Source organism: Coenobita brevimanus, chromosome 73 (genome assembly GCF_032717465.1).
Source record: "Coenobita brevimanus isolate Jiangsu-jjx chromosome 73, ASM3271746v2, whole genome shotgun sequence".
In the NCBI taxonomy this organism is placed as follows: domain Eukaryota; kingdom Metazoa; phylum Arthropoda; class Malacostraca; order Decapoda; family Coenobitidae; genus Coenobita; species Coenobita brevimanus.
Genome location: NC_137026.1, coordinates 29,737,051 through 29,743,013, shown reverse-complemented (window position 1 = coordinate 29,743,013; position 5,963 = coordinate 29,737,051). Strand labels below are relative to the sequence as shown.

The window sequence follows — 5,963 nt, the reverse complement described above, 5'->3', positions numbered from 1 at the left end:
ATCGGACAAATGGCCGTATTACAAGTCAGACCCGATCGTCATCGGACCCGAAGGCGATCGTTATCGTGATCGTTGATCGGGATAGTGAAAGTGGTATTACAAGTCATCCCGACGCACATCAAAACACGCGCTCTCCCGACGATCCCTTGTGGTGTACCAACCTATGCAAGCTAATACTGAATAAAGTGAATAAAAACGATTGGAAGGAGTGTTATTTGCCTTCATATTGATGTATACTTTTCAACAGACGTATAAACTTCATTATTAATCCCAATAATGTGTTTTTATGTAGCAGAACGTTGTTATAACAGCGACGGCATCATGTGTACAGTTGGCAATGTGGGTCACCATAGAAACGCCAAGATGGGAGGTGATAAAGCAGTTCCGCTGTCGGCTGCTGAAAGAATACAGCTATTGAAATTGATAAAGGAAAAGAAGAAATAGTCTAGGGCAGGTTGACAGGAGCTGCTGCCCTGGAGAAGAAGAAGAAAGCATGGGAAGACGTGACATAAGAGTTTAATGCCTCAATCTCGACCAGAACCCAAGATATCCTGATGGAGCTTTGAGCACGTCAAAAAGTATGGGCTTCTTTAGTTTAACTGCATGATAATGAGCTCTTGCTGTTAGGAAGTGTTTTACAGGTAGTTATCGTTCCTATCATCATATTACAGAAGTAACTTTAGTATTTGTTGGAAGTGTGATTATAACGTTTGAGTAGCCTAGGCCTACCAGGATTTTTTGCTCAGGCTACACCATGATTATTGCATTAGAGTAAGGTCAGTGAGTACCCCATCACCCCTTTATATTTATGGCAAAATTAATGTGACAGTTAAATTTTCGAAGGATTGTCAATGGTTGTGTAGGTGAAATTGGAAAATTATCCAGATTTAAATCTTTTTTCATAAATGTTGTTGCTTCACAAAACTTGATATCTTTTGCAAGACACCCTCTTTGTAATCAATTTTGATGTTTATATGTGACCCAGATTTGTATGATGGGACACATCCAATCATACAGTTTTCAATCCATTTGTTAGACAAAGTTTATTCTGTAGAAGTCCAGTTTCTTGCCACTAATCCACTAATTATTACATCAGTTCTTATGTGTGTTTTGGGTTTCTTACATTATATACTTGTTCTGTGTCATTACCAGTGCAAATAGGTTGGGCTAGGTTAGGTTAGATTAGGTTAAGAAAGATTATGTTGGTTAGGTTAGGGTTATGCCATACTGTCATCTTTAACCCCACATTTTTCCCTATCTTCATAGCCCTTCCCACTAGTGGGGGGCGTGTTTTAAGACTGTTGGAAAATTGGAAATTATACACTCATTTCCTATGGTCCTCGGTTCATTATAAATCGGCTCCATATTAAGGGGGGGAAAAAAAAAAGGTACCGGGTAGTTGGTAAAAATGATAGCTGCAATAAACTGGACCTTTACCATGGGGTGGAGAGGTATATGAGAGAGGGGGGTGTGAGTTGGAAGCAGGGCAGTGAAATGGCGGGGGACAGGGCGACTTGGAGGCGATTTGTTTGTGGCCACCCGAAACGGGATTGAGGCATCTGGCAATAGATAGATAGATTTACCATTTATTCTGTATTGTATGATTAGTCTGGTTCATAATTTGGCATAATCAACAGTTGCAACACTCTCTTTCCAGAGTTAAACAAGAAAAGGACTTCTAGAAGAAACTCATACCTATGGGTGGTGGCCCTCCTCCAGAGCCAACACAGCCCAGTAAGGAAGTGGCTTCAGCTGCATCACTGATGACTCATGAGTTCATGATGGTTGACAGTGTAGATATATTGGTCATTCACTCAATGGACGTCGCAGGGGAACCCATGTCTAATGTCACAATCAGTAAGTCTCAGATTTTCAGTTGTGATTAGGTATTGGTACAAGTTAATGCTTTATTATAGTAAAGTCATTTTATATGTATGCGCTTCCAGAATACTATTACGCTTCTTAATAAAGTATTCACACTGTGGTTATAAATTAATGGTTGTTTTTAACTAGTATTGTATATAGTCATGTGCATTTTCATTCCTTGTTTTATAGTTATATTCCTATTTTTTGCCATGTAACTACTGTAATACGGCCATTGATAAAGTAGGCAACAGGAATTTCATGGTACGTTTTTTGTCACTGACTTGCTACTATTTTTGGGAACAAAAGATACCTATGGAAACACAGGGCTATGCTAAAGTCAACTTGAGTGAAGCACCTTATTCCTGGAAATCCATTGCTAGTGAATGACAGATTGGCCTCCAGCAGCAACCACTTCGGCATCTTCAATATATGCAGTATATATATATATACAGTATATATATATATATTCCTAAATGTTTGGCATTGTTGTTTTCTGAAAAATTTCCTGTTAAGTCAATATGCTTCAAAGTCAGGCATCATCTGAAATGTTATCACGGTGTACTGTTATTTGAATAGGCTTCAAACTTAGGCAACATCAGAAATGAGATCAGGGTGGAATATATGTTGAAGTTACCCGTCTCTTGCGTTAATCCAACCTTCTATGGGGGATTAGAGTGGAGCAGAAGGATGTTTATATAACTGCTGGCAACCCAGATTACCCATAGAAATTAAAGCAAAACATGGCATAAGACATAACTTTTTTTTTTAAATCACACAGACTAGCAGTGATGAAGCTTTTCACTTCTATGCATATGGTATAATACTGTTTAAGGATAACTTATGTAGCACCATGTATAAATCATGTATTTCAGTGCTCACACTCTTGCACGCTATAAACATTTTGCATATATTACTGTGTTACTGCTCTTGCACACACTTCCCGCAGCTTTTATCAAAATGAAATTAGGCCACAGTAAGATGAACAACAATATATGAAATTTCTTTCCTTATATTGCAGGTGTATCAGATGTCCAGCAGTCTTCCTCTTTTGCTCCTCCTTCATGCAGTTCTGTGAACTTACTGTCAAACATTCCTTCTACCTCATTTGTACCTCCTTTCTCTCATCTCCCCCAGGCCCAGCTTGCATACACCATGAATACTCCTATTTCTAGTTCTAATTTCTGACAGCCTTCCCTCTTTGCTTCCCTTTTATGCACTTCTTTGAACCTACAATCTAACATATCTTCCACTTCACTTGTAGTGTACCTCCAATGAGTCATCTCTCCGAACACTCATACAGCACCATTACAACCCGCGTTTTATATTTTCTTCACAGTATTCGCACAACCGCTCTAACAGATACTTCCCATTCAACTCTGTATTTCCTCTAATAGCCCTTTTACTGGTCCCCCAACTACATCTTCCCCACCTTTGTTCACTTCCACTGCTCCACGGACAAGTGCCCAATAGTCCAGTGGGTCAAGGAGGCTGGCTGAAGAATATGCTTCCTGTAACCAAAGGCAGGAGCAGCACCATGAATTAATGACTGCCTTAATGAAGGAGGCTCATGAGGGGCAAAAAGAAAGAACACGAGGCAAAGATGTTAAAACATCAACAGAAAATGTCGATATTAGAAAAACAAAAGGAATTGCTGGACACAGGTTGAGAACATATGCTTGAATCATTCCATAAATTGCATTCATTTTTAGAAAATGCTACAGCAGCACATAATCCCATGAGTAATTCATATGAGTAATTATTTTCATTTCCCTTTTAAGGCCTTTTTTTGTGTGTGTGATTTATGGTTTCTTTTCAAAAAGAAGTTCATATCTATCTGAAGAGTACACGAGTATATTTCATTATATGAAAACTAGGTTTACTGCAGATTAAAAAGAACTGAGTTTTTATTGGGCTAAATATTATTTTTTTACTAGTATATTTTGATAGTTCAGCTGTGCATGATTCCATTGAAGAATAGCTCTCATTTCCCAAATAACTTGTCTCAGGAATCAAGTGCCATGATAGTTGTAACTGTAGGGGTAGTCGCAACCCCAGGCTCATCTGAATGTGGACCTGATGGACTGTAGGCTGAAGTTGCTCTTCTACAGCAGTTCACCATCCTTGTTTTAGGGGATAGGGAGGGATTTATTGTTAAGTCCATAATCTGGACAAACAGTTGCCCCTGCAGGACCTGCCCATGCAGTGAATGAATATGTTCCATTAATGTATGGTTGTGCATCAGAATTGTCATCATAGGGATCAGTTGCCATTATCAGTTTTCACAGTCTGTTTCTATATAACTGATTTACAGAAAGTCTGCATTGTAGTTTATGAATGCATGTATGTGCATTATTTTCCTAACAGTATACACACAACATAGCTAAGCATTTTATTTCCTCCTCACTGATTCTTTGTTTAATAGGTGTGTGTGGATGGGAATTTTTTTTTTTTTCTATAAAAGTATTTTAATGTAATTTTTTTTACTTTGCTTTTGAATACTCTTGTCTCATGGTTCAACTGTCATTTTCCTTTTTTACATGTTGAAAATTATAGTAATGGTTTATAATGTACATTAGGTTATGCATGCATGTATCAGCATTGTTATATATTTTTTTCTTTAAATAAAGATCCTATTTATTTTTGCATTCAATCTTTTTCTTCCTATGAAACTGTCAGAATTGGGTGTCAATTGAGGTAACCTATGGCTAGTGGCCAAATGTTGAAAAATGATGTTTTTTGATTATCAGTATGATTACAGTCATACACATTATGTATAGGCCTAGGCCTATGTGTATATATATATATATATATATATATATATATATATATATAATCATTAGCCGTTTGAGTGTTCGCTGCAGGACTGGCCTAGGCCTATATATATATATATATATATATATATATATATATATATATATATATATATATATATATATTTATATTTATATATATATATAAATATATATATATGTAAATAAATGTGTGTGTGTGTTTGTGACAGGAAACAATATGACAAGTCCAGGCAACAATATGACTTAAATCATCAGTACAGGTTTTGTCACAAATCTGCTAGGCTTAATTACTGTATGTAGCTACACTTTCAATAGAAGAACTGTTGGTAGTTCAAAATTTTGTCTACCAGTGGAGGAAACACATTTACATGGGAATTTGTGCATGTGGACTTAAAGCTTTTTGACCACTACTCTCAAACATGGATTTAGAGTAAAATAAATTATCAATATTTACAAGTGCCATGTGCAAAGCAGTTTGCATTGAGCAGTCAAACTGACACATGTGCAAAACAGCTTTCAATGATCAGTCATACTGACATTAGATTACCATGTTTCAACATACAGTATCTTCCAAAAGAAACGGTCAGCAATATCTGCCCTACGTTGCTGACCTGCCTGGTTATTTTCTGTACTGATTTAGGATCCTCAAGAGCCAATGCACCAAATTTCTGTGGCTCATCAACAGGAAGGCAGTTCATTATAGCTTTATTATGCAGAACCGCACAGGCTAAAATATATATACTGTGTGATTGCTAATTTGGTACGGACTGGCTTCGATAATACAGCAAACTAATATATATATTGTGCGATTCCTCATTTGGTACGGACTGGCTTCCATAATACAGCAAACCTTCTTCCTGAGATCCCCAAAGTACGCTCTTATTAAGTTTCTTGTTCGAGCATGGGAGGCACTGTAACGTTTTTCCGTATCAGTAGCAGGAGCCAAAAATGAAGTTAATAGAAAGGCAAGCATAGCTACTGTCACCTACAAGAAACCCTCTGTAATTACCTATCTCCAATATGGTAGTTAGTCTGCTTTTGGAAAAAAATCCTTGAATCATGTGCACTGCCTGCCCAATTCACTGCTAAACTGTAAATTTCATATTAGCATCACAGACACCCATTACCTTCATGAGAAAAAAAAAAACTTCCTACACCTATACAGCATTTAAAGTAGTTTTATTTTTTCCTTCTGCTATGTGACAAATTTTGGCCCCTGGTTGATACTAAAGTGCCCACTACAATAATTAAATAGATGTTGGAGAGCTCATTCTTGGAGACAAGCGTATTTTCTAGCCTCACAGT

At 37.1% G+C, this 5,963-nt stretch overlaps 1 long non-coding RNA gene across 1 annotated transcript; it reads left to right on the top strand.

The window, feature by feature from the left end:
• The first annotated feature begins 460 nt into the window (after positions 1 to 460).
• LOC145407449 (uncharacterized) lies at positions 461 to 3,060 on the top strand. The gene is made up of 3 exons (XR_013898728.1): positions 461 to 578; positions 1,658 to 1,857; positions 2,885 to 3,060. It is a non-coding gene; the product is annotated as an uncharacterized LOC145407449 (long non-coding RNA).
• The last annotated feature ends 2,903 nt before the right edge of the window (positions 3,061 to 5,963 follow it).